At 37.6% G+C, this 26,292-nt stretch overlaps 1 long non-coding RNA gene across 1 annotated transcript in view; it reads right to left on the reverse strand.

Moving 5' to 3' along the window:
• Positions 1 to 2,264: 2,264 nt before the first annotated feature.
• Positions 2,265 to 26,292, reverse strand: part of LOC111767894 (uncharacterized) — a 38,765-nt gene continuing 14,737 nt past the window's right edge. Inside the window, exon 2 of the long non-coding RNA XR_002799820.2 lies at positions 2,265 to 2,669. This is a non-coding gene — a long non-coding RNA (uncharacterized lncRNA). The remainder of the gene's footprint in view (positions 2,670 to 26,292) is intronic.

The raw sequence follows: 26,292 nt of genomic DNA on the forward strand, positions 1-26,292 counted from the left end.
TTCTTCACTATTTGAAAACTTGGGAGCTACAGGTTGTTTTCATTTTATGGCGAAGGGAATTCTTTCCTAGGATAATTGAGGGATGGACTGGAAAACTGGCAAAGCTAGGCGTTCAGATGAATCCACTCAGAAGAGGAGTATAATTAAATAACAACATAGGAATTTAAAGATATCTGAGATTTAGTTTAAGCAATTAATTATTTGGGGCTAATAACTGACCTATTTCATTATAAAATGAAACTGTTTTGAAGTACCCTTGAATGTTGTGCTGATGCCGATAGTCTTTTTTTTTCTTTTTCCATCATTGGTGCATGTCACCTCCCTGCAAAGCAACCAGTTTGCAGATCTGGCCAAAAGGAAAATTACTGGGCAACAAAATGAAAAGGAGATGTAAGTTAGCCTGGCTGTCTGAAGACTAGGAAAGGCAGCTTCCCTCCCGCTCATGAAAGAGGACGATTGTGCTCAGTACCACTTATCCGGTGCCAACAATCTGGCAAGCCCTCTATTCAGCGCTACACCAAGGCTACAGCAAGGTGACCTGCAGTTTGGGGCCAAGGTCGGGGACAGGTCACTGCCTGAAAAATGAAACTAGTCAAAAGGAAAGAATCCTTGGAATGGTTGAGGTTAGTCACCCACAAAAGTAACCCAATCCAAGAAATGGCATCAAAAACCATTTTTTATGGAATCCAAAGTTCCAACTCTTTTAAATAATCCTACTGGCCCCTGCAAGCTGGTGCTAGGATGCTCTGAAATATGGTCTTAGGAATCAGCATTTTGTCCCTAAAATTCCTATAGAGTTCTTCCATTCCTTCATCGTTGCTTTTCAGTTTCCTCAATTCCCTCCTCCCTTCTCCTTCTCTTCCTTCTACCTCTATCCCAGCTTCAAAGCTGGAGACCAGACACCAGGTATGAAGACACTGCCACCCAGTTACCTGAAACTCTGTCTGAAAGCTGACCAGCTTTCTCCTCCCAACATCTTCCCGGTGCCTCCCTGCAAAGGCAGAGTGTCAAATACATGCCTTTATGGTGACATTAGTTGGCCATGTTATGCCATGAGTGCCCATTTTAAATAAGCCCTTTCAAGGTGAAAGGAACTTAATTTCTTCTTTTTTTTTCCTTTGTATATTATTTATGTTTTGCTAAGGAAGATTAATCCTGAGCTAACATCTGTTGCCAATCTTCCTCTTTTTTTGCTTGAAGAAGGTTAGCCCTGAGCTAACATCTGTGCCAACCTTCCCATACTTTATGTGTGGGTCGCTGCCACAGCATGGCTGATGAGTTGTGTAGGTGCAGGCCTGGAATCCAAACCCATGAACCTGGGCTGCTGAAGCAAGGCACACCAAACTTAACCACTATGCCATGGGGTAATGCTTAGACTATTTCTTTGCTCTTTTATAGCCCTTCTTATCTCACGTGATGTATGTGAGTCCTTACAGCGTGCCTGCTATGAAGAGAGGCTGCGGGATGAAAGCACATGGGTTCCTTATTTTCAGCCTTCCAAAAAAAAATCAATGTCATTTCTTCCCCTAGATGGCAAAATGAAAACATTTCACAAATAAAACTATATCACTTTAAAGATGTGAAAATACTAGGTGTACTTTGAAAAGGATTTTTATTTTAAATAGGTAGTCAGAAGCTGATAAGTACAACTAAAATGTTTATATTCATCTAGTTCCTTTTTCTAAGAAACCCCAAAATCATAAAGTTAGAAAGGGGTTAGAAAACCCTTACAATCATAAAGTTATAAGTTACTTCTCTTTAATGTATAGAAGGATGGGGAGAGAGATTTCAGCTTCTTTTTGTTTTATATTTGTTGTCAAGAATTCATATAAGAAAGTCAATTTTATACAAAATAATTTCACAAAATTACTTTTAAGAGAGTCAATTTCCATAGATCAATTTCACTAGGTCATATAATATAAGCCTTTTAATATGAGCTCCTTAGTTTTATTAGTTCACTATAAATTATTTATCTTGAGAAAAATACGTTAAAAACAGAATTAGAATGTCTGTAGTTTATATAGCTCACAGCATTAAGTTAAAATAGTATAATATATGTTATACAGAGAGAAATGTAAATGTGGCCTAAAAGAACATTTTTGAGTCAGTTTCACATTAAACATTGAATAGAAAAGTTGACTAATCTTAAAATAAAGCAACTCACTACATCACTCTGCTACAAGCAAACATTTCGTTTGTAAATAAGGATGAACTGACAGTGCTTGAAAGTGTAGTTCATCAAAATCACAACAAGAAACCAAATATTGTGAACATGTAAAATTCCATGTTTATTTAATATCCATTACATAGCCGGTTCATTGAAACCAGACTTCGTAAAGGCAAATAACATTTCTGATGAACATAAACAATATCATATAGTTGAAATTCATCCTGTATTTTCACATGAATAAAGATGTCATTATGCAAGAGTCTCAATAATAGAGACCTTGCCGTGAGTTGGCGTGGCACGTCTCAATGTTTGGAGGCAGCTTCAGCCTCCGTGAGCTTGAGAGGAGAGATTAGCAGCTGTGTGTCAAGAAGCTCAGTGATCAGCATGTCCACACTCAGCTGTCGAGGAACCTTCCCCCAGCATCTGCGTTGGTGTCCCGTGTGATCTGTGTCACGGGTACCTTCTCAGAGGACACATCCAGAGCTCAGGATGGGTATTCCTAGGATAAAAAAAAAATGCAAAGCAAAACACTAAATCCAATATGCGGACAATGTAAAAAGACTCTACTCGGAGAGAAGTATGAGTGTTATACTTAATAATATCAATGGTTATTATTTTTATAGTTGCTCATATTTATTATTGTTTACTACATACGTACCAGGCACTGTGTTAAGCACTTAAAATTCACTGTCATAAAATGGTCACAAGAATACTTTAAAATAAGCACTGTAATTATCTCTGTTTTATAAACAGGGGAGCTAAGCTTGACGGAGGTCAAGAAAGTTGAATGTGGTTTCACAGTAAGTAGTAGAACCAGAATGCCCTTTGTAACATCGAACACAACCCAGGGAAAACCAGCAGCTTCTTGTACCAGACACTGTGGATGAGCTGATGGCTTCCTCAGAGCTGGTCATAGAGCTTTTCTCTATCTTTTCTCTTGTGTGGAGCCTGGAAAACAAAAATTCTCGACGTTCTAAAAAGACCTCTTTCGGTCTCCCTGATAATATTTTTCTATTTTCCATTTCTATTTCTCCCCATTTTTACATTTCAAACCACAATTCAGCTCTCCTTCCTCCTAGGGTTGGCCATATGATAGATAAGATGTGAGGTGAAGTTGCGAGCCGGGGCTTCACAGACGGTTTTTAAAAAGAGACAGACTCAGCTGGGCAGCAGATCTCTGATTAAAGGGTTGATCTCATGTTAAGTGTTCTAACCACACACACACACCTGCACGCACACACATACACACAAAGACACAGACTCCTGATGTTTTGGCTCCTCCACCCTTCTTTTTTGCCTATCTTGGGTTATCCAACCTCAATTTTGTTGATACATAAGGAAAAACACCCTTTCTGCTAAACCATGCTAATTTGATACTTGTGGCTGTCTATACTGATTACCTAAAACTGCTTTATAAAGTTTTGTGACTTACTGGGGAGTGGGAACAATAATCACTAATATTCATTCAATAAAAGGATAAAAGATAGTGTCATATATCTTAGGTATGGTATATTCTGTACCGTATTTCTGCGATTAAATTAATGTTGGATGGGTTTCCTTTCATTTTCAATACTGAACACTGGAACATCTGAAATAGGTATCAGTTCTTCTTGCTATCAGTATGCAGGTTAAAAAATAAGATAAGCCCTCTAGGCTATGTGCACAGAAAGAATGGCTACAGCCCTGATCAGAGGGTTCCAAAATCTAGAATTGGACTCATTGTTGGGCTCAACAGAGAAGACAAGGAGAAAATCCAGGAGAAAAAATAAATTTTTGGAGAGCGTGAGATACTTAGACAAATTTTTTTTCTATTAAATTGAATAAAACCTACTTTCTATCCCAATTCTCCGTTAGTGATTGAAATCCGATCTCCAACACTCACTGGGTGTGTGATCTTAGACAAGGTTGTTTCACCTCTCTGAGATTACTAATTGTTTTCAACCATAACATCAATGTTTTGCAATGCATCTCATAGGATTGTTTTTAGGATTAACTAAAGCAATGAATGTGAATTGCCTAGTACTGTGTCTGACATATAGAATACAGTTAACTGATTTTAATTCCCCTCCACTCCAGTTCCCAAACACCCATCCCCTTTGACAGAAGAATGACTTCAAAGAATTCTGTCTAATCTCTGAAAGCGTTTTTCCTTTTCTTACTTCACAGCCCACTCACCATATAAAGACAACATTTGGTTGGACACAGGTATTAGTGAAAGAAATGCCTCCTACTAGGATGTAAGCTTCCTGAAGGCAGTAATCATGTCTTATCAATGTTTACATTTCCCAGGAATTTGAATTTCTAAAGAATTTCCACTTAGGATATCTGAATAGAAAAGAGTTTTTGAGCCCACTATTTTACCATTTAATGATTTATCAATCCAAATGACTCATCTTTTTCAAGGTGCAATCTTGTCAGCATTTACTATCCATTAAGCACAATGCTTGAGGACTTGTAAAGCAATTGTGATCATGAACAAGGGCAAACCCATATTGTGGATGATAATATGAAGGCATGAAAATAAAACAAAAAACAAAAAATATCCTATAATATGTTGGTTGTTTACTGTGAACTATTCTCTATGCTAGGCACCTCCACACATTCTCACTAATACTCTCCACAGCTCTGTAAAATGGGCATCATTAGCCCCATAGTACAGAAAGGAAAACCAAGGATCTGAGACTTGACTGGCACCAACCAATAAGAATTCAGTGTCTTAACCAGGGCTTGACTTCAGTTCTCTCATGTTCCAATGTTTGAGCTCTTTGCACTTCACACACTGCATCTAAAAAGACATGCAGATTATGAATTTCTGGAAAAAAGAAAAAAATCAAGGAAATCATATATCTAGTCTGGTAGAAAACAAGGTTTGGAGACCTTAATTATTCAGCTCTATAACATCAAAATTATTTATTGTTAATAAAAAACAATGACAATGCCCAGTATTACCGTTGCAACATACAAAGGCCTCATTTAATCTTCACAACATCTCTGTGAGGTAGATATTATTATCTCCTCGTATGAATAGATGTTGAAATTCAGAGAGAGAATTGGCTTTCCGAAGTAACAGACGTTGGACCCACACCCTGACCCCATCGCCTAGTCGAGAGTTTTTTCTGCCATACCACATCATTCTACTCTCCGTGCTACTTTGCCTGAATTTCAGTGAAAAAAGGATGAAGGAAGCAATGAAGACATGGAATAACCACCGTCTCTGGTCCTTCTTTCTTCCATTGTCTACAATGTTTTCTGCTGAACAAGGATTCTTTTTTAGCAAGGTGTTCTGAGAAGGCATTCTGATAATGTATGGATCCAATAAAGCAAGTCTTCCCATGGAGCACGGTTGGGCAAGCATTAGAGTGATTTCTTAAAGGTCTTTAGGTCATGCTTGGCTTTCAGGGTGTCCTTTGTCTCCTCCTTAACGTCTGTTTTCAAATGAGCAGTGAGTAATCACTTTAAGGGTTCAAATAGCTCTGGGGTATTTAACAGGTGCTGGAACTTATGTGTAGGTCACCAGTTCAGATCCAAAGATACATGGTTCTCTCTTCTTCTAACTTATGACTTCAAGCAGTAAGATGAAACCAATATCTTTAAACTAGTATATTGTACCATAAAATCATTCCTCCCCACTTTGACTTAGAGGTGCTGGTGAGAAATCAACTGGGATTGTTACCACTGAGAACTAGCAGGGCAGCAACCACCAGTCACTCCAATGACACCCGATGTGTCCCTTGTGCTGTTAGAAGGAGGACAGCTGGATATAAGCAACCAGGTGGGGTGGGATAGCATATATTCCTTAAAAAGATTCTTTTTGTGTTTGTGAAAGGTGGAATTAGAGTGAGTAGCAGAAAGAGCAGCAAGGAGTAGTTGATAAGAAAGAAGATGATGATGCAAGTTTGGACTAAATTAGAAAGATCAAGAAGAATGATCAAATGAGTAAGCAGCTAAACGTGGGAAGAAAAAAAGAATCAAATGCCAAATGTATCAACTTTGAAAACTAGAAAACCCCAGACAATAAAGGTGAAGGTCAAAGCAAAAGGTAGTTACTTGAGCGCTCAGTTATAGTTTTTTTTAGAGGCAGATTCCAGACTTTTAATAAAGATATTGTAGAAAACTTAAGAGGTTCACAGTACTACACAAAATTGGGGGGGTGGGGGGTGGGTAGGAATTAGAATTGAATAATTGGTTTCGTTGTGCTACAAATTCCCTAGCCATTCCCATCATAAGGAATTTCTCACAGCACCAAGTTATTCTTAATTAGCTTTCTGATGATCTTTTAGTGTTAAAAACATTGTCTTCAGGTATTATTAAGGGAAGATGCATGAATCAGGAAGACTCAATAATATTTATAGATAATATCCTGGTTCCTGGAGAGGACCAAAGATGTCAAGGTATGTCCTGCATAGCCTAGGACTTGCAAAGGCTTGTTTCTGTCTGGTTGTGCCACGTTATATGTTTCTCATTTTACTCCTTCTTGAACCCCTGACTACTATTGTGAAATGCCATATTCTCAAGACTAAACAGTCTGATTTCACCATTCTCTCTAACGGAATATTTACTAACTTAATCTTCACTATAAATCCCTGAGAAAAGATCTATTATTATCTCCATTTTACAGATGAGGAAGCTGACACAGAGAGGTACAGCAACTTCCCAAGGTCATGCGGATAGTTAGTGAAGCTGGGATTCAAACTCAGGCAGTCTTCTCCAAGTCCTTGCTCTTAACCACTACACAATAAGGCCTTGCTTGAGTATTTAATGCAATTAAAATATTTAATAGTCTTCAAAGAAGAAAATTTCAGTACAAACAAAGCTATAGGTATGTTTCCAAGTATTTAGTGGGTCCATAACTGACCTGAGAAATAGAATTGTTTTTTATTAAGAAACTATGATTTAATTCCTGATCTATTTATGTATGCAAATTATATTTTTTCCAAATAAAAAAGAATATTTTATCTATCTACATAGTGATAATAATTATAGAAAAATGAAAATTTCATGAAGAATCTAAAAGTTGTAATATTTTAAATGGCTCTGTTCAAAAAGCTAAGCTGGAGTGAATGGGGCTCCTCTTTGAATCAGGCCTAGTTAACAAATAACAGAAGACTCCTATATTCCTGCCTTCATTTCTGTGCACCGGAAACATTGTTTGTACTAATGAAAATGCGAGTTGGTGGCATTTCAAATAAGGAAACAGAGGCTGTAAACAGAGTTGAATACAAACGTAATCGGGAAAGGTGATATGAACTAAGCCATGTTTATCCAAGCATTTGGAATAACGGCTCATGAGTCCCATAGAATATTGTTCCTCTTTGAAAACAGCCATATACAGGACCCTATTGGTTCATTTCTTGGCATCTTATTCATGCTCTAAATCTCCCTGCTGGATAAGAAATCTAGTCCTTATCACTACTGTTTTTCAAATTAAGCTCATCTCTCTTGCTGGGTGCCTGGATGAAGTAAAATCTAACGATTTCTCAATTTGTTTCATTATTTTTTGAAATCAGAGTTTCAACCACTGTTGATTAGAATGACAAGCTCAAACTTTATGTCATGGTAAGTGAAAATGTGCATGGATAGGAATGTGCGTGTGTGTGCACGTGTGCGTGTGGTTTATTCATGAGCCCAACCAGAGACTATTGCAATGATGACAAAAACTTGGGAATAGAATCTGGTAAATATACTCTCTCTGAGGAAAAATGTAAATTTAAAATGAGGTGGACTTTCCTTCTATTGCATATTTATTTACCAAAGTCATAGAAAACCCAGACTCATTTTAGGCTTCTTGAAAAGTAAACCAAAAAATGATTAAGCATCTCTGATAAATGTGTGCATATGTGTCTGGAATGCTGAATATCACAGATGGAAAAAAAAGGAAACTTCCTACACTTTCCAAAAAAAAAATCTATTCTAACCAAAAATCATTTCCAGGCAATCTAGTGAGTAAAGTGTGAACATATTAACCTGAGGATTCTCTGAAGTTTTCCTGAAAGCTGCACACCTCAAGTTTCCATCTCTGGCCTTACTAGAAGCGTGAACTTTCCATCTATATATCCCAGACATATAGTGCCCAAGAAGACACCAGCAAAATGTACAATGGAGTAGTGGTTCTCAAAATGTGATCCAAGAACTCCTGGAGTTCCATGAAAATCCTACACATAGCTTATGGATGGTCTTTGTATTATGTAGGCTAACCAAATATCAGTGGCAATGGCCACCCTCTTTATTCTAGCATGAGCTAATAATTTACTTATAAGACATAGTAAAATTACATGCCAGTTCATTATTGCCTCATCAAAAAGAGCACTCATCCTGATGAATTACTTTCATGGGTATGGATGGAGTTGGAGAGGTAGGTAATGGATTCTTTGGTTTTATCTATTTGGCCTGAGGATTGAAGTACTTTTCTAGTCATGTCCCTGGACATCCACTTCTATGGCATCTTGAGATTTCCAGATTACAGAAGATGTGATGGTTTACTGATCTTGTATTCCATGAGAAAAAATTTTGAACATTCTAAAAGAGAGAGTTTTCAAGGGACTATGTGGGATGCAATTTCCATTGGATTGATTTCTCTTAATCTTGAACTTTAACCATTCCCACGGCTATAGTAACTTCCAAAAGTGAGCATGGTTCGTAAAGTCTTCAGACTGCCTTTCAGCACATTTACATATTCTTCCCAATCTCACAATTGTAGTACCTTAAGAGCAGGAATTATGGTCTTTTTCTTTCTTTCCTTCTTTTTTGTATCCCTAGCACCTAAGAGTCTGCTCCATAGAATTGGTTTGAATGAATGCATGGAGACACCTGAAGTAGATGATTTGTTGTGCAGTGACACTTGATTACCTAAATATAAAATTACTATCATAGGAAAGTAAAAAACATAATCCTAATGCTTTTTAAAAATGTACAACCACCTCACACCATACCAGAATGTCTCCTGATATAAAGGGCCCTTCTGTGACAACCTCATTACCCTGCATAATCATTTGCAAAAGAACACTGATCTCTACTTTCATATCATCACCTCCCTGCCTCACATATATGATTCTATATGAACTTAAAAACCTTCTTTCAACCCCAAGGTTTAGACCCACTAACCTTAGGTTTCACTAACCAATTCCTTGCAGTTTTATAATAGCATCTATACTACAGTGCTCAAGCATCTTACAACGTGTTCTTTCATGAGCACCCATGTTTTAGAGAAAGCAACAAGTTTGTCACCATTCAAGGATCCTAATGTCCACTCAATTCTCTGCTGGCACCTTTCTGACCCACCAGATACCGTGGAGGATGGATACTGTGAAAAAGACTATTTAAGTCATTGAAGCAAATAAACAATGTATCACATTCAAATGGCATCACTATCTTAACAAATTAGACTTCTTAAAGAACTGGAGGAGAGAATAAGTTTTTAATGAAACTATTGTAAAATTTGAGTTTTTGAAAATGAATAAGTGAGATTACATCAAACTAAAAGGTTTCTGCACAGCAAAGGAAACCATCAACAAAACAAAAAGACAACCTAACAATTGGGAGAAGATATTTGCAAACCATATATATGATAAGGGGTTAATATCCAAAATATATAAAGAACTCACACAACTCAACAACAAAGAAACAAGCAACCCAATTAAAAAATAGGCAAAGGATCTGGACATTTTTCTAAAGAAGATATACAGATGGCCAACAAGCAGATGAAAAGATGTTCGTCATCACTAATTATTAGGGAAATGCAAATCAAAACTACAATGAGGTATCACCCCACATCTGTCAGAATGGCTGTAATTAACAAGATAAGCAATAACAAGTGTTGGAGAGCATGTGGAGAAAAGAGAGCTCTCATATACTGCTGGTGGGAGTGCAAACTGATGCAGTCACTATGGAAAACAGTACAGAGATTCCTCAAAAAATTAAGACTAGAACTGTCACATTATTCAGCTACTCCACTTCTGGGTATGTATGCAAAGAACACAAAAACATGAGTGCGTAGAGATGTTTGTACCCCTAAGTTCATTGCAGCATTATTCACAATAGCCAAGACTTGGAAATAATCTAAGTGCCCATCAGTGGAGGAATGGATAAAGAAGATGTGGTATATATACATAATGCTACACTACGCAGCCATAAAAAATGACGAAATCTTGCCATTAGCAACAAATGGACAAGATGGACCTTGAGGGTACTATGCTAAGCAAAATAAGTCAGACAGAAAAAGTCAAATACCCTCCACTCATATGAGGAATTTAAACATGGGGACAAAGAGAACAGAGTAGTGGCTACCAGAGGAAAGGGGGTGGGGTGGGGGTGGGCACAAAGGGTGAAGGGGTGCACCTAAAACACGACTGACAGACAATAATGTACAACTGAAATTTCACAAGATTGTAAACTATCATCAACTCAATAAATATTAACTTTAGAAAAAAGAAAAAGTCAAATACCGCATGATTTCACTTATAAGTAGAAGATAAAAACAAGAACAACAAACAAACACGTAGATACAGAGATTGGATTGGTGGTTACCAGAGGGGAAGAGAGGAGGCAGGAGGGCGAAAGAGGTGATAGGGCACGTGTGTACAGTGATGGATAGTAATTAGTCTTTGGGTGGTGAACATGGTGTAGTCTACACGGAAATCAAAATATAATGATGTACACCTGAAATTCATATAATGTTATAAACCAAAGTTACATCAATTTAAAAAGATTAAATTTAAAAAAGGTCTAAGAGATCTACTGAATACCATAGTTTATACAGTTAACAACACCGTATTGTACATTTAAAATTTTAAGAGGGTAGATCTTATGTTAAATGTTCTTATCAAAAATAAAAAAAGAGGGAGGGAGGAAATCTCTAGAGGTGATGGACAAGCTTAGGGTGTTGTATATGGTGACAGTTTCATGGATATATGCTTATCTTCAAACATATCAAGATATATACATTAAATATGTACAGCTTTTTGTGTGTCAGTCATACTTCAATGAAAGATAATTGCATAAAAGCAAAATAATAATTTTTAAAAATGAGTCTTTGAGATATTTACCTCATGAACTTAAACACTGCAACTTTCATACTTCTGCACTTCTGCATAATTGCTCCCCCTGTGTGGACTATTCTTCTTTTTTTTTTTTTTTTTTTTTAAAGATTTTATTTTTCCTTTTTCTCCCCAAAGCCCCCCGGTACATAGTTGTATATTCTTCGTTGTGGGTCCTTCTAGTTGTGGCATGTGGGACGCTGCCTCAACGTGGCCTGATGAGCAGTGCCATGTCCGCGCCCAGGATTCGAACCAACGAAACACTGGGCCGCCTGCAGCGGAGCGCGCGAACTTAACCACTCGGCCACGGGGCCAGCCCCTGGACTATTCTTCTTGCCTCCTCTGAGACAGCAACTCAGTCTTCTGGGACTATATCCAATGTGATCTCTGAGAAATCTCCTCCAATTTTGTCATTAAAAGACATGCTTGTAATTAATTTTCGTTACACACATTTCTCCTTGGTCAAACTCTAAGGCCTGTATCTTATTCACCTACATGTCCATCTATATTCATCTACACGTCTACATAACATTGAGTAGAGAGTCTGACTAGCACATATTAGATACTCAGCAAATATTATGCTGCATGTAAATAATTAATGAATGCAACCACTTCTCAGAGATTTCAACTCCTCCCTAGAATGAAATGTAGAATTAAGCCACGAAAAAGGAATTCATCTTAAAATTTGATATTTTTTATTATTATTAAAGAAACCACCCTTCAAGGAGGGATGAAATAAAGAAAAATTTCTCCTTTGGTCTTACTTAGGAAGGTCACATCCTTGTCCTTTCAGATGGGCAAAAATCAAACATTATTATTATTCAGTCTAATTTAATTCTCATGGTCCTGGGCTATTTGTTCATAATTATCTGCTAATAAAGAAAAGAAAAATATGTACAAGGTAAAGGCATCTGCCTTGACAAAACCAAATTCCAAACAATTCCAAGGTCTTCACTCTTTCCATGATCATTATATATCTGAGGGGTCAGCATTAGAACAAATTTCAAGCTCCTGGTCATTTCCTCAAGCAAATATGATGAACCAAAGAATCAAATAACGTTTTCAATTTATAATATCTCACTACAAATTTTTAATTTTTTACAAATGAATTATTAAAGTTGCAAATGATAGTGGCTTCCTTTGAAGAATTATTTAAAGCTCTCTTTAAGAACTTAAAGGATAACAGAGAATAAGAAAATTCTTCTGTGACTGGTTAAAGGGCAAAAAGGTATGTGTGCTATTGAGGGGGGGTGGGCGGGGAATCTGCCAGGGGCCTTCAATTTAGCTGAATAATGTGACCCATATTTTTTTAGTAGAAGAACCAAGCAGTAGGCCGGTTAAGGATGATTGACATGAAAGATAGGAGACCACTGAGTCAGAAACCCTGGAAGCAAAGACAAGTGATTTTTTTACCAAAAAGAATCAATAACCTATATAGCTAACCAAGCTGGTTTCTCCTCTATCAGCGAAGGCATATCCTTTACCCTCCTTGAGACCTAGTTCCCTCATCTGTAAACGGGACCACTGTAACACCCTTCACAAATGATGAGGAGATGCAGACCTGAGATAACAACCCTTTCTGAACTACCTGGGAAGAGTGAAAGCTAAGATAGAGAATGCTACTAGGAGCTGTACTGTAGAAGGAACATCTGAGTGGAAGGCTGAATATTGGAGTTGATTCCAATTATGCCACAACTATGGGATGGCTTGGTGTTGATAAACAAATAAATAGCTCTTTGTGCATGATTCCTCACTGATGAAACCGAGGAGATCTCTAGGACACAGAAAGCAGTTGAACCTTCTCAGCAAGAGCAAAGTCATAAAAATCATGTGTGGGTCACGCAAACTAAACCAACGCACACTGACACAGATTGCTAAAGAGGCGTTGTGCAATCTTCACACACAAATAGTGTTGCTTCTAGGCTACCCGCCTCCCTCTTTTTAGGGGAGGTTACAGCAGAGAAGGTTATAAAGATTGGCCATCTAAAATGGAATCCTAAATGGAGTGGGGTGCATGACATGACGTTCCTGGGAAAATGGCAGTCTCATGAGTGAGTCAAGGAGCTGTAAAGATGAGTTCCAGGCCCTTGTGAGAATGGTTCACAAGTGATGCGCAATTTCAAATGGCTGTCATTTCTTCTCTGCACGGATATTCTGCATCAGAAACAAGTCTGTTGATGAATTCTCAGAAGAAAATCTAAGAGGGTACAGCAGTCTTCCTTCCCTGGTGGGCTGTGCCCAGCAGCCCCCCTCCCCAAAGCCCATGGCGTGCACGGAATAAGGCTCCTTGAAATTCCCCAGAGACTGAAACTTCTCTAACGGCTATTCAGCTGAGCTCTCAGAATCAGGAATGAAAATGTCAGAGCCAGAGGGTGGGTCTGAAGATGGGAATCCTCAATACGGGACAGTATTAGTTACTTGGAAAAGGTAGTGAATTTCCTCTGTCCCTAGTTTACAACCAGGACATGATTTAGGCATTAAGAGAATCAGCCTAATTATTTCCCACTTCAACCCTCGGTCTTTATACTTTATTAATAGCTGTTAGACAACCCAATAGCACAGACGTCTGTTAGTCCCATTATTTGAATAAAGGAAACTGAGGCAGAGCAAGGGTAAGGAATTAATCCTCACCCTGCTGGAATTTTAAAATATGTTAAACGCCTTACCCTGTTTCATATACAGCACAGATCTTAACATCCTATTCATTGATTAACCAGCTTGACTCTGCTGTCCATCTCTTTTCTTCCTCCATCCTTCTGTGAGAGACAGGCTTCAGTTAATAGATATAAGTGGACAAGATGATAAGAGGAAGGCTTTGATTTAATTTTTTAAAAAATCGATAGTCCAGTGGCCATTCTGTCATGCTGAAATTTTATTCCTTGTCCTCCAGAATGTCTACTCCCCTGGAGTGGCCAGGGCATTTGGAGGCCATGAGCCTCTGTCAGGAGAAGAAAGTTGCTCCTCCATCCCTTTCAGATCTCGAAGAAATACTTTTTGTGAAGAATCTTTAGATATCACAAAACCCTCTAGAGTCCTTTTCTCAAACTGCAAGTTTAATTATAATATTTTTCAGATTTGCAAGACATATAATTTCCCCTTAATTTAAACCTTTTTCTAGTAGCATTTTAGTTTTGTATTTCAATGAAAGCCTGTATATGTTAAAAAAAAAAAAAAGTATTGGTTAGAAAATTAGTCTTGCTATGTTTCCAAGTATTCAAGACTTGTAAATTTAAAACAAAAAACATTTTGATTTACTTAGGCAAACTAGCCTCAAAAGAGGAAAAAACCACTAGTTTAGCTTTGAATTTAAACTAAAGTTTTATACTGGGGAATTTTTTTCCTCTTCCCTTCTTAACTAACTCATATCTTGCAAATTGGGTTTAATTTTCCTAATACCTACGGTTCCTCTTCAATAACCTTATCAAGTCAGTCCTGTCATGGGAATGAAGAAAGAAGTTTTATTGTTTTTCAAGTTCAAGCTTAATGTGTATTGTTGACAAAGCAATGGAGAACAGGCCATTTTGATGAAAATGATTCAAACTAGTCATTTTTGGGAAATGATTCCAATAGAAGTGTGACATCCACTTGGTGAGTGGCCTGTGAACCGCAGTCCTGGCTGTGAGATTTCCTGCCCTTCTGAGGCTTCGGGTTCCCATCTGTACAGCGAGGGGCTGGTCTCCGTCTCCCCAGGCTGCGTCATTCCTGATTTCTACCCTGTCAGTGACGAGAGCCTTCATGTAATGTTTGCACTGCCCTATTCGCCCCACTAATTTTTACTTCATTTTTGCCTTTAAATTAACTTTTAAAAACTTTTTATCTTAAATGTGTGTTTTAAAAGGAAGTTTTGTGTCCCTGCCACAAATAGATGGTAACTTGGAAAAACCATACAGTTTTATTAAATTTTAGTTCCACATAGTTGTCTGCTGAAGACTCTGAGCCTGAGGCTTGCCTTCTATTTCTTAAACAGGAGGAGAAAAGTGTTAGAGAGTTCTTTGTCAGCACCAGCCTGAGACTTTCTTCTTGATATAATTAGAAGTCTCAAAAAACCTGAAATGAAGTGAATTTTCTCGTTGTGCCATTCAATATCCATATGCCTCCTAAAATTATCTTGTACGCACTAGTGGTACACATCCCGCAACCTGGGAAACACTGGGTTGAATGTTGTCTGAGGCCTCCGCCGGCTATAACAGTTTACCATACTGCAAATCAGAAATTTCAGTTTGCAGACAGCAAAAGACACAGAGCTTCATTCCTCTTCTGGTGCTTCAAAAAGCTGAGGCACAAGCGTCTTACCACAGGAAGAGCTGACTCTTCTCCATGACTCTGGGTAACTTGTTCAGACATGAAAAGGTAATGAGGAAGTGTGAATAAGGGCAGGAATAAAGAGTCAACTGGTCAACTTGATTTGGTTGTTGCAAAAGACCTTTATCTAACAATCAAATTAAAAAATGTCATTAAATCAGTCTGAACTATTTTTGGCACAGCTGAAAAGCAAATGCTGAGATCAGTTTAACAAATCAGCTGTATTGTGATAGAGAATTGAAGCAGTTTTAGTAATACTGCCAAACTTACTCAAGAGTCTCTAACTTGTTCTAACTGCCCAGTGACCATTTACATGATGAAAGTGAATATTTTAAAAACTGAAATGAATAGTTATTTCCGTTTATAATTTTGTTTGTGTTAGTATTTTGCTATAAGCTTGTGAAATTAGACACAGAGTAAAACCTCAGTTCAAAACCTTTACTTTCTCCTTTGTAGGGTGTTGCCAGAGTTACACAAATGACCAAAGCTTAGAATCTTTTTGTTGTCCAGCATGGAATAAAATGAATAATTAAAACTGACTCATGTAGGAAGTAGCAATGGGAAATTAGTGGGAAAATTCGTTGTTATTTTTTGACTTCTCCAGCCAACATAAAACACCCTAATGGCAATCGAGATATCAATATTTTTCAGTAATCCACTTTACTTGGCAGGAGCTCAAAGGAGTTCCATTCATCTGCCTGGGACTTAGAGGCATTACTTTTCATAAGGTTAAAGTTGGTGCTCGTCATTTCAGACACTCCTTTCTGAGTGGGAGACAGGTGGCTCACCCCCACCAAGGGCAGCCACGGCGCCTGCCACTGAGAGAGAGCTTCCAGTTAGCGCAAGCTTCGGCTGCTCCCTTATGCCTCCACCTGCCCCACTCCTGCTTCACTCTGCTGAGAAAACAGTGAACACAGCCCAGGCCCACAAGTTGGAAGGCAAATCACCCACAGTACCTGCAAACCAGACCCTGGATTGGGATCTTGAAATTCAGTGGTTTGGCGTTTTGGAGAGCGGTGGCCTGGGAACCCGGAGAGCCGGGTTTGAGGTCCAGCTCCACCACTAACTGTGTGGCATCGAGCAACTCCTGCCTTCACTGATTTTTAATGTCCCCTTCTCTAAAACAAAAGGTGAGAAGGGATCTATATAGACGTTTCTTGCTTTACCATCCTATGATCCTGTCTACCTCCTATAGTGTTATAGCGATATCTAGCGTCAAAAATAATGTTCAATAATCTCAGATTTAAAGTTGCAACCCAGTCTGGCAAAAGGTTTTAAAAGAATAAGCAGCATGAACTCTCATCAACAAGTCGTGCACATTATTAAGGAATTAATAATAGACCCACTATCAGACAGATATTATGTGACTCTGCTACATACTGACCTTCAGAAAGCTAAAGAATGATAGATATGGACCTAACCATTAAGCAGTTGATCTTCAAACATACCTGCATTAATATTTTATTGATTGTATTTCATTTTAATTGTAGTGTGGTTAAAATTCCAATGAGATAAATATCTTCCTTTATGTGAGAACCCCAGAGAACAGTGGCTTTGAAACATTTATCATAAAAATAAACACAGACTATTACTCAACAATTACACATAAAAATGTCTGTGAGTGACTAGAGTAATATAGGCCTTCATGTAAAATCAATGATTTACTTTGAGCTTCACAGGAAGAGCATGTTTCCCCAGATATGCAGAATATTCCCCGCCTAGACGGCTACCTGAGAAAATGCACTCTAACCATTGTTCATGTAAAGCCCTTACCTTTCCACAACAGCTCCATCCTACAGCCCCAAACTAAAAGCCAAAGACGAGGCTTTCCAAACATTTTGTCAAAACCAAAGGAACATGTTTATTTATTTTAAATTTAAGCCAAAATGTGATCATTTGTAACCACACGATTTTTAACTGTAAAATTCTTCTCTTTCCAAGAGCGGTAGTCTGACTTTAAGAAAGGTAGCAGGTTATAGTAATTTCAGTCAGCCAACACCCTGTTGCAATTTGGCCATTCTAAATAGATACGTGGTAAACTTCAATAGGAGTTTGACTCAGCTTATTATTAGTCACTCCAGAGAAATGATCTTCAGTTTGGTGGCATTCCCTTCCTCTGATTAATCATTCATCAAACTATTGGGGGCCTGCTCTGTACACATAATAATCTTCTCATGCGCATTCTTTATCACACTGCATTTTTTCCATGGAGTCAAATATCTAGCGACTCAAGCTTGGAACCATACTTCAGAGGCCCGGGATCAACCCACTCCTACAAAGAGAAAAGAAAAGGAAATCTGAAGCTAGAAACCGTGAGAAAGTATTCTACGGCAGAGATCCCAAGATCTCCTCCGCTCTCCTCTGACTCACTTTCCTGAGTTACGTCCTTTTCCACGCCTGATTTCCTTCAGCGAAGAAGGCAGCACAGCCACAAGGAAGAACATTGCCTCCACAGCCAGACTGAGTTGCTTTTGAATCCTCACTTCCCCACTTACTAGATGTGAAACTTGGCAAGTTTCTAAAATCTCTTTAAGCCTAAGTTTCTTCTCTAAGTTGGAAATAATAATATCTTACTCAAGGCTGCTGCAGGGATAAAATGAGATAACGTGGGGAAAGCTCTTAGTACTGCGTCTGCAAATGATAAGCACTCAGGAAAGTGTAGCTTCAATTTAATCTTGTCATTAGCAGAGCATAGAGATGACAGATGAACTGAGATTTATTAAGTTCCTAGTACTCCTTGGGCAAAAGGAGGTTCTAGAAATTACCCTCTCTCCATTCCCTCCCCACCCCCACCTCACTCGAGTTTCTTCTTTATGCATTTGAGAGCTAATTCTCTAGCTTGTGTACAATCTTCCCCTTCATCTCCTCCTTCTAATTCTTCATGATTAATTTTATAAATATTACTGTACATCGGCAAAACCATCAGCAGGGAAAAAGGAAACCAGTAAAAATTCAAATCATTACCTAAAAGTTATTTATTAGTAGATACTTCTAAATGGTGGAATTAACGATTTGTATCCTCTTGACTTATGCTTTTTTATATTTTCAAAACTTCTACGTTGACATGCATTACTTTTATAAGAGGAAAAAAATGTATTTAAAAAAGTATGTGTGGGTGTGTGTGTAGCTGGGGGGAGTTACTTATTAAGCCCAGTAAAGATGTGGTTGTAGGAGATGGTCTGAAATAACAGGAACATGCGTGAGTACTAAAAGAAAATTATTTTAGCAGAAAGCCCAGGACTTAAAGTTAGAAGACATTGGATTAAATCCTAGTACAATGATTTAGTAGCTGTATGACCTTGGTCCCTTAACCTTTCTAAGCTTCATTTCTCTCATCCATAAAATGGGGGAGTAATATTTTTCTCCAGTAATTCCTTGAAGATTAAGTGAGTTTGCATGTGAAAAATGTATGCTATATGGCACAGAGTGAGAGCTCAGATGTGATAGTTGACTTATAACCTAAAGAGTATCTGAATGCTTTTTTTCTTTTTGTTTTTTTTTTTTTTTTTGAGGAAGACTAGCCCTGAGCTAACATCCACTGCCAATCCTCCTCCTTTTGCTGAGGAAGGTTGGCCCTGAGCTAACATCCGTGCCCATCTTCCTCTACTTTATATGTGGGACGCCTACCACAGCATGGCGTGCCAAGCGGTGCCATAGGTCTACGCCCAGGATTCGAACTGGCGAACCCCAGGCCACTGAAGTGGAACTTGAGAATTTAACTGCTGAGCCACCAGGTGGGACCCCAAATGCTTTTTTAAAAAAAGAATTAACCAGAAAACTTAGACAGAAACTCCTGCTCTAATTAAAATTGTCTCATACATTTGGATGTTCCATCCATACCTGAAGTGTAACATGATAAAAATTAGACAATATTTTTCCTCATAGTCCCCTCCCAAAGTAGCTCCTTTTCTTCTATTTATTAGGACTGTTGATGAAAAGATCCACTTTATAGTTCCCAAGCTAATAACCTGCATTCATTCCAACCTCTGATTTTGCAGTGTTCAATCTATTCCTTGTTCCATTTGAGGTTTCCTCAGAAACACTGGTTTGATTCTACTCTTTTTCTCACCCTTAGAGTTTCTCAACCTCAGCACTGTTGACACTTTAGGCTGGATGATTATTTGTTGTGCTGGTCTGTCCTGTGCATTGTAGGATGATTAGCAGCACCCCTGACCTCTATTTTGTGACAACCAAAAATGTCCCCAGACATTGCCAAATGTCCTTGGGGAGGCAAAGCAGCTCCCGGTTGAGAACCACTGGTCTGCTCTGCTCATGTCCCATATCGATAGCGCTCTCAAGTTAAACCATAGGTCTACATGAAACTAATTGTAACGGCGACTTTTAAAAACATCTACCCTACATTTAGTTTTGAATCTAAAATTGTTATAGTGAATCTCCATGTAATTCCCTGAGAATTGTACAAGAGGATGCAGACCACGTAGCGTTCATATCTTGGTTAGTCTGAATTGGCACTTCGTGTTTGCCTTGTTTAAAGGTATTATGTGTTCTTTTTTTTTTTTTAGATTTTATTTTTTTCCTTTTTCTCCCCAAAGCCCCCCGGTACATAGTTGTGTATTCTTCGTTGTGGGTCCTTCTAGTTGTGGCATGCGGGACGCCGCCTCAGCGTGGTTTGATGAGCAGTGCCATGTCCGCGCCCAGGATTCGAACCAACAAAACACTGGGCCGCCTGCAGCGGAGCGCGCGAACTTAACCACTCGGCCACGGGGCCAGTCCCAAGGTATTATGCGTTCTTAAGTGAAAAGGTCTCCCTCATCACTAAACCTCACTCTGGAAAGTAACCATTTTTTTCAAAAAATGGCTGGATTTGTTTATTTTACTTTTTTTTACGTTAATTGCATTCAATATGTATTTCTTACATATTATTTTCTTGTTTATTTACATTAGATACATATTCATTGCAGCGTAGAAGGAAAATGCAATCTGTATCTGATACTGTCTGTAATCCACACAAACATGTTTACTAATGTGTTCATTAAATGTTAAATAATCAAGCATTATGTGTTTTTTTCTAATGCATCAATTCTTGGTAGATTATCATATAGATGTTTAAGAGCGTTTTAATGATGTTTAGAGGAACTGGTTGGGGTTTTTGTGTGTACTAAGAATGAATTATTATTTTTCCTATTTAAAATAACAGGATACTTGCTCTTGCTATACAAAAATTTGCCTTCCCACAAGTTTTCTGAAGTAGATTAGCCTCAGATAATTAGGAATGCCTGCAATTCTGTTATTTGAGAATTTACTGTTAGGCTTTGTGATAAACATTTTATATACATTATCTCTTTAAAATAAACCACCTCAGCAGCACTACCTAGAAGAAAGAATAGAGAATAGATGTGAAGGAGAGGAAGATTTCATTTTAAATTTTTTAGAAAATAAGTAAGTAATTCTGGTTCTTAATCCTGAGATGAGATAAAAATCCAGCTGTCTTCATTGTAAGGATGGGGCATTCCATTCCCTCACTGTCCACTTCTCCATCCTCTGAATTTTGGCTTATGCTCCACCATTTCATTAAAACTCCACTAGCCATATTCATCTACAGCCTCTTGTGGTAAAATGGGTTTCAGTTCTCGTCTTATATGATTTCTTGACTTTTTAAAAAACATCTTTGACAATTTAGTCTTTTTTAAATACTCTATTCTCAAATGTACATCACAAATCTAGATTTCTTGCCTGATCTGCAAATCCTACATTTAACTACAGATTGGGCATCATCTGTGGTTCAATTATGCGAAACTGAATTCATCACATCTCCTTCACCCCAAATCTGCTTTTCCTCTTGTGTTTCCCATTTCAGTAAATGACTTCAGGATTACCTCCATTTCTTGAGCCAGAATTAAGGCCTGATCTGTGGTTTTGCCCTTCCCCTTATCCCTATTATCCAATCAGTCATCAATCCTGATGACTCTTTCTCTTCAGTAGCTCTTAAAACCATCATGTTTCCACCCTACTTCTGCCACCTTAGTTTTGAATCTCATAGTCTTTTGACTATTTTATGCAGCAGTTTCCTAATTGGTCCCCAGATGGCCAACTAAGTATTAAAATAAATTGCTTATTTTCCTGAATTGACCAAACACATATGCTAACATTGATAAAAGAAGACGCCTGACATAGCTGTCGGACTGTGCTTAACATTGGACCGGTATAGCAAGACTGCAGGAAGAAGGTAGTGAGAGTACCACAAAGAACAAGTGGGCAGTAGGTTCAGCTGGGTCATGGAGGGCAGCTAAATTTGATTACCAAGAGTCACACAGGAAATGCCAACGACTGAGGTAACAACAAGAACCAAGGATCAGTGACTACTGAAACAAACCAAGGTAACTGACAGATAGAAACCAAGGAGCAGCAGTGGAGGGATTTGTAGGATCCTGTAGAATATCCCGTTTCATATCCAGGCCATTTTTAATGGACCAGGTGCATACTTGCTTGTTCTTGTACAATGGCATCTTAAAAGATGTCATGCAGTCCCTTTCGTGAGATACATGGTCTCAAGAAGTGGGGTAAAATATTTCAGCTGTGTATCAAAGTAGGAAATTATTGGATTGAGTTATAAAGAATCAGTAGAAGGGCATAACTGAGTTAGTTACTTGGGGAAAAGGTAACATTATGTCTAATTATATGTCTTTTGTATCTCTTCTAACTCAACGTCATTCTAGGATGGCTTAAGACAAAGAACTTTGCCTTCATCCCGTATCTAACCATCTGTCTCTGCTTATAATATCTGCTTAGGATGCATCAGCCTTCCCCACAGTAAAATTTTGCTTACTCTGAAACAAGGTTCTGTACAGTTGGTTCTTGCCGCTTGCCATTATGTGAGAAAGTGTTGACATGAGATGTTGATCTTTGGATAGAACAGTAAATAACTTGTAAAAATAATTAGTTACAGATAAAAAATGTGTATAGCAAACGATGTCATTTTAAGTAAAGTAAATACATGGTACTTGGAATAGTCTCCAATCCAAAATACTCCCATAACTTTCCTTGGACATAGGCTGAAATAACATTTTGTTTTCCAATCAACTTAAATTTCTTGCAAATAATCCTCAGGCCCTGGGTTAAAAAAATACCTTCTCTCAATTTCGTATTTTGCAAAAATTTTAGTGAAAGTAGATAAAATTATCTATTGTCTATCCAAATGTTACAGATCTATATAAATAAAAATTTGAGGAGATCATCATATTCCTTGGATGGTTGATGAATAAAAGTGAGCACAAAGTAGAATTTAGAGATTGTATTGATTTTTTCCAATTTTAAGAAGTTTAACCTGATGTAGGCAAAATAAACATGGAGATTTGCCAAGTATGTTTAGCTCTTCATTTTGAAGTGCTAAATACTTTTATTTCCTGTTTTATTGTAGTCCCTAACTGATTTTGTGGTTTCATTGTCCTCAGGGGTAACTCTGAATTCTATCTTTCTAAAGATGAAGAGTTATGGAACAGATTATATGAAATACTGTACAGTTAAGAGTAATTAATAATGATTATAATAGCTGTTAATTAATAAATCCATTCCAGTTGTAATTACTTATAGTAGTGAATTAGAAAATGACTTTATGTTAACGGATCAATGAGAGAAAAAGGAGGGTCTTTAAGTTTGCAGGACAGTGGGTACGCGGAAAGTTAGTAGAGGATAGGGCTTATTAAAGATATCATCGAAGTGACTTGTCCATAGACATTTTCCGCCTATCTTCTAGAAGATTTTTTTCTGATAAGACTCTCCCTGTCCAAATGGTTCAGGCTGACAAGCTCTCCCAATATTTCCTCCAGACAACCTGGTAAAACATCACAAGGAGAAGCTCATTGACGCTACCTAATGATCTTATTTTCTGTGAGCTGAAAAAAAATCTATCTGCACAAGCAAGGTGATTGTGTCAGGACCTAAAAAATGAAGGGCTTGAACCAACCAATATGTACCTGTTAGATATCGCTATTCTTTATCAGTTTCTGGTGTTCGAGTGTTTCCAATAAAACCATCTCACATTTTCATCACACTTAATAGTTTGCAAAGTGATTTCACATATATTATCACATTAGGCCCTAAAGAAAATCCAGTGAGATGAGTAGGGCAGATTTTTGCCAGATAAGAAACATGGACATCTGGAATGTGGCCATGAAGTGTCATAAACATGATGCCAATTTATATCGCCCTTCAGGTAGGTAGTTGGAGAGGGAAGAGAAGTTGACTGAACATCTCAACAACAGGAAGCCACAGCTGAATGCCTGGAGATGATTCCACAGGGAGGAGAAACCAGCTTTTCAGCAATCTTCATCTCAATACCATAAGATCCTTTGGGTTTTTCTAGTAAGTCCCCAGTTCTAGGAACCTATGTACTGGGTTTCCCTCTATGTATTGGCTTCCAAACAGCTAGCTTTGGATCCCTTCCCAAACAGTCTGACAGAGAAGGTGGTGTACTCATCTCTTTAGATTATATGAAACACCAGAAATCAGGTCGGGGTGGGGGCAGTGATGGGACCTCTTAAAAATCTTTTGAATTCCTTTATCAGGAACTGGTCCTGGTTAGAGCTAAAATCCTGTACTAACATAAGAAAATAATCTCATAGACACTGCAGAGAGAGAGTTAACAACATATTTGAAGAGCTCTTTTAACCCTAAGGATAGTCAAGAAATAGTGAGGGAACTTGCCAAAGCAATTGCATCTTCAGATTTGAGACAAGGTCTCGGTCACTGACCAATGTTAACGATAGCAGAAAAAAAATCATTGGCTCAATAATGAAGTGACAAGAGAGAAGGAAGGAAAGAAAGAAAACAGGAAAAAGAAATTCATGAGACGTGGACAAGGTACACAGTTGAACTTCTCTTTTTTTCTTTCCATTTTGAAAAAAATACCCAGAAAAAACAATTATAACCATTGCTGTTGTCTATAGGTTTAAAATTCAGGAGTTAGATACATTCTAATATAGGTTATATGTTTATATCCAAGATCAATGGCACTTTTTTTTTTTTTGCAATTCTTAATTCAGAAATCTAACTAAGAGACATGAGGATTGACTCTGGCCAAAAGATGGACATTTTTAAAAACTAAAATGTACCTAAGTTTCTAAATGGAAATGTTTTCCTTAACACATTCTTAATATTATAACTCTAAATTCAGAATAATAAATCATAATTGGACAAGATGGGAAAACGTTTGCATTTCAGGTAATGTAAAACACACGTATTTCTGCATTCCAAAATACATTCCGCTTGCTGACTAGATTTCAGTTTCAATTTCATTGACATATGTTTGATAAACCCAAAGTTTTAAGCATGTTCTTTTAGTAAAATGTCAATTTGCACAAATTCAATTTTCTTCCAGTCTTTTTTCCCATGTGTTTCTTGACTTTCAGCGTAGTCCCTGAGGTTCTTAAAAATTACGTAGGGCTATTTTTTCTCCATCCCTAAGATGGTCACTGATCTAACTCAAGTTATGCATCTAAAAATTTAGTTGTAAGTAAATAAACACAACATTCACTATAATAAAAATAGAACAATCAAAATAACAACGTGGAGTTATGGCTATCTTTTACTCTGTACCACAAAAGGTACTTTGATAGGTAACTCAATTAGTCATCTTCCATTCCAGAAGAGAGTTGCAATATGGTGATTTTGCACCTCATTGTGGATTTTAATAAATTGTTGCTGAAGCAAATTGAAACTGATCAGCTCACCCAGTGATATCTTCCTGAGATAAATATATTTACATAATTTCTGTTATTTTTCTAACAATATTCCCCAATTCCCCACCTCACTTCATTTTTATCACACACATGGTAGTAAAGAAAGGGAAGAGAAAATCTTTGGAGATGTTATGACAAAACACACAATTGTAAAGTTGAAGTGCTTGCTGGATGGATCCTATTTTCTCTAGAAGACAGTATCTTTCGGTTTAGGCTAGCATCCATTCTGAATGGTTGCTATATCCATTGTAATTGGTCCATTTATTATACACAGCTTTATTGAGGTAAAAATGATATATAACAAACTGTTTGCATTTAACTGCATAATTTTAAAAGTTTTTCCATATGTATACACCTGTGCAAACATCACCACAATTAAGATAATGAACGTATCCATCACTCCCAAAAGTTTCCTTAGGCCTCTTCGTAATTCCTGTCTCCTGGTCCTTCCCCCAGACAATTACTGATCTGCTTTCTGTCACTATATATCAGTTTGACTTTCTCAGACTATTGAATAAATATTTGTACCTTTTTTGTCTCATTTCTTTCATTCAGCCTAGTTATGTTAAGAGTCTTCCATGTTGTAAAAGGTTTCAATGGTTGACTTTTTGGTATTGCTGAGTTGTATTCCTCTATTTGAATATACTAGTTTGTTTATCCATTCACCTGTTGATGGGCTATTGTCTAAATTTTTAGGGTCATTAGAGCTGTGCAGGGTTAGGTTTTAGATAGACATGCAATTATGATTGCATTTGCCTACTTTTCTAAGCCTGCTTAGTAGTTCATCATAATGTAACTCTTAAAATAAGTAGTTCTGTTTCCCGAATGACAAAACATCAACATCTCATGGTTGGTATTAGATTGTTTTTCTTTCATTTGGGCTGAGTCCACATATTAAAACAGTTGATCATCTCAATCAGTCAACGAGGTGTTTGAATGAACTGCATGATCAAATTAGGAAAAATGACTGATCTGAGAGCCTTGAGAATAAACATAGCTTTCCACTGAGTTTCATTGATTCGTTCCTTACTTGCTCTTTTTTTCTATTTGTTTGCGGAAATTATCTAAAATTTAAGCATTGTTAACTTTT

The sequence above is a fragment of the Equus caballus genome, chromosome 14, assembly GCF_041296265.1.
Source record: "Equus caballus isolate H_3958 breed thoroughbred chromosome 14, TB-T2T, whole genome shotgun sequence".
Lineage (NCBI taxonomy): Eukaryota > Metazoa > Chordata > Mammalia > Perissodactyla > Equidae > Equus > Equus caballus.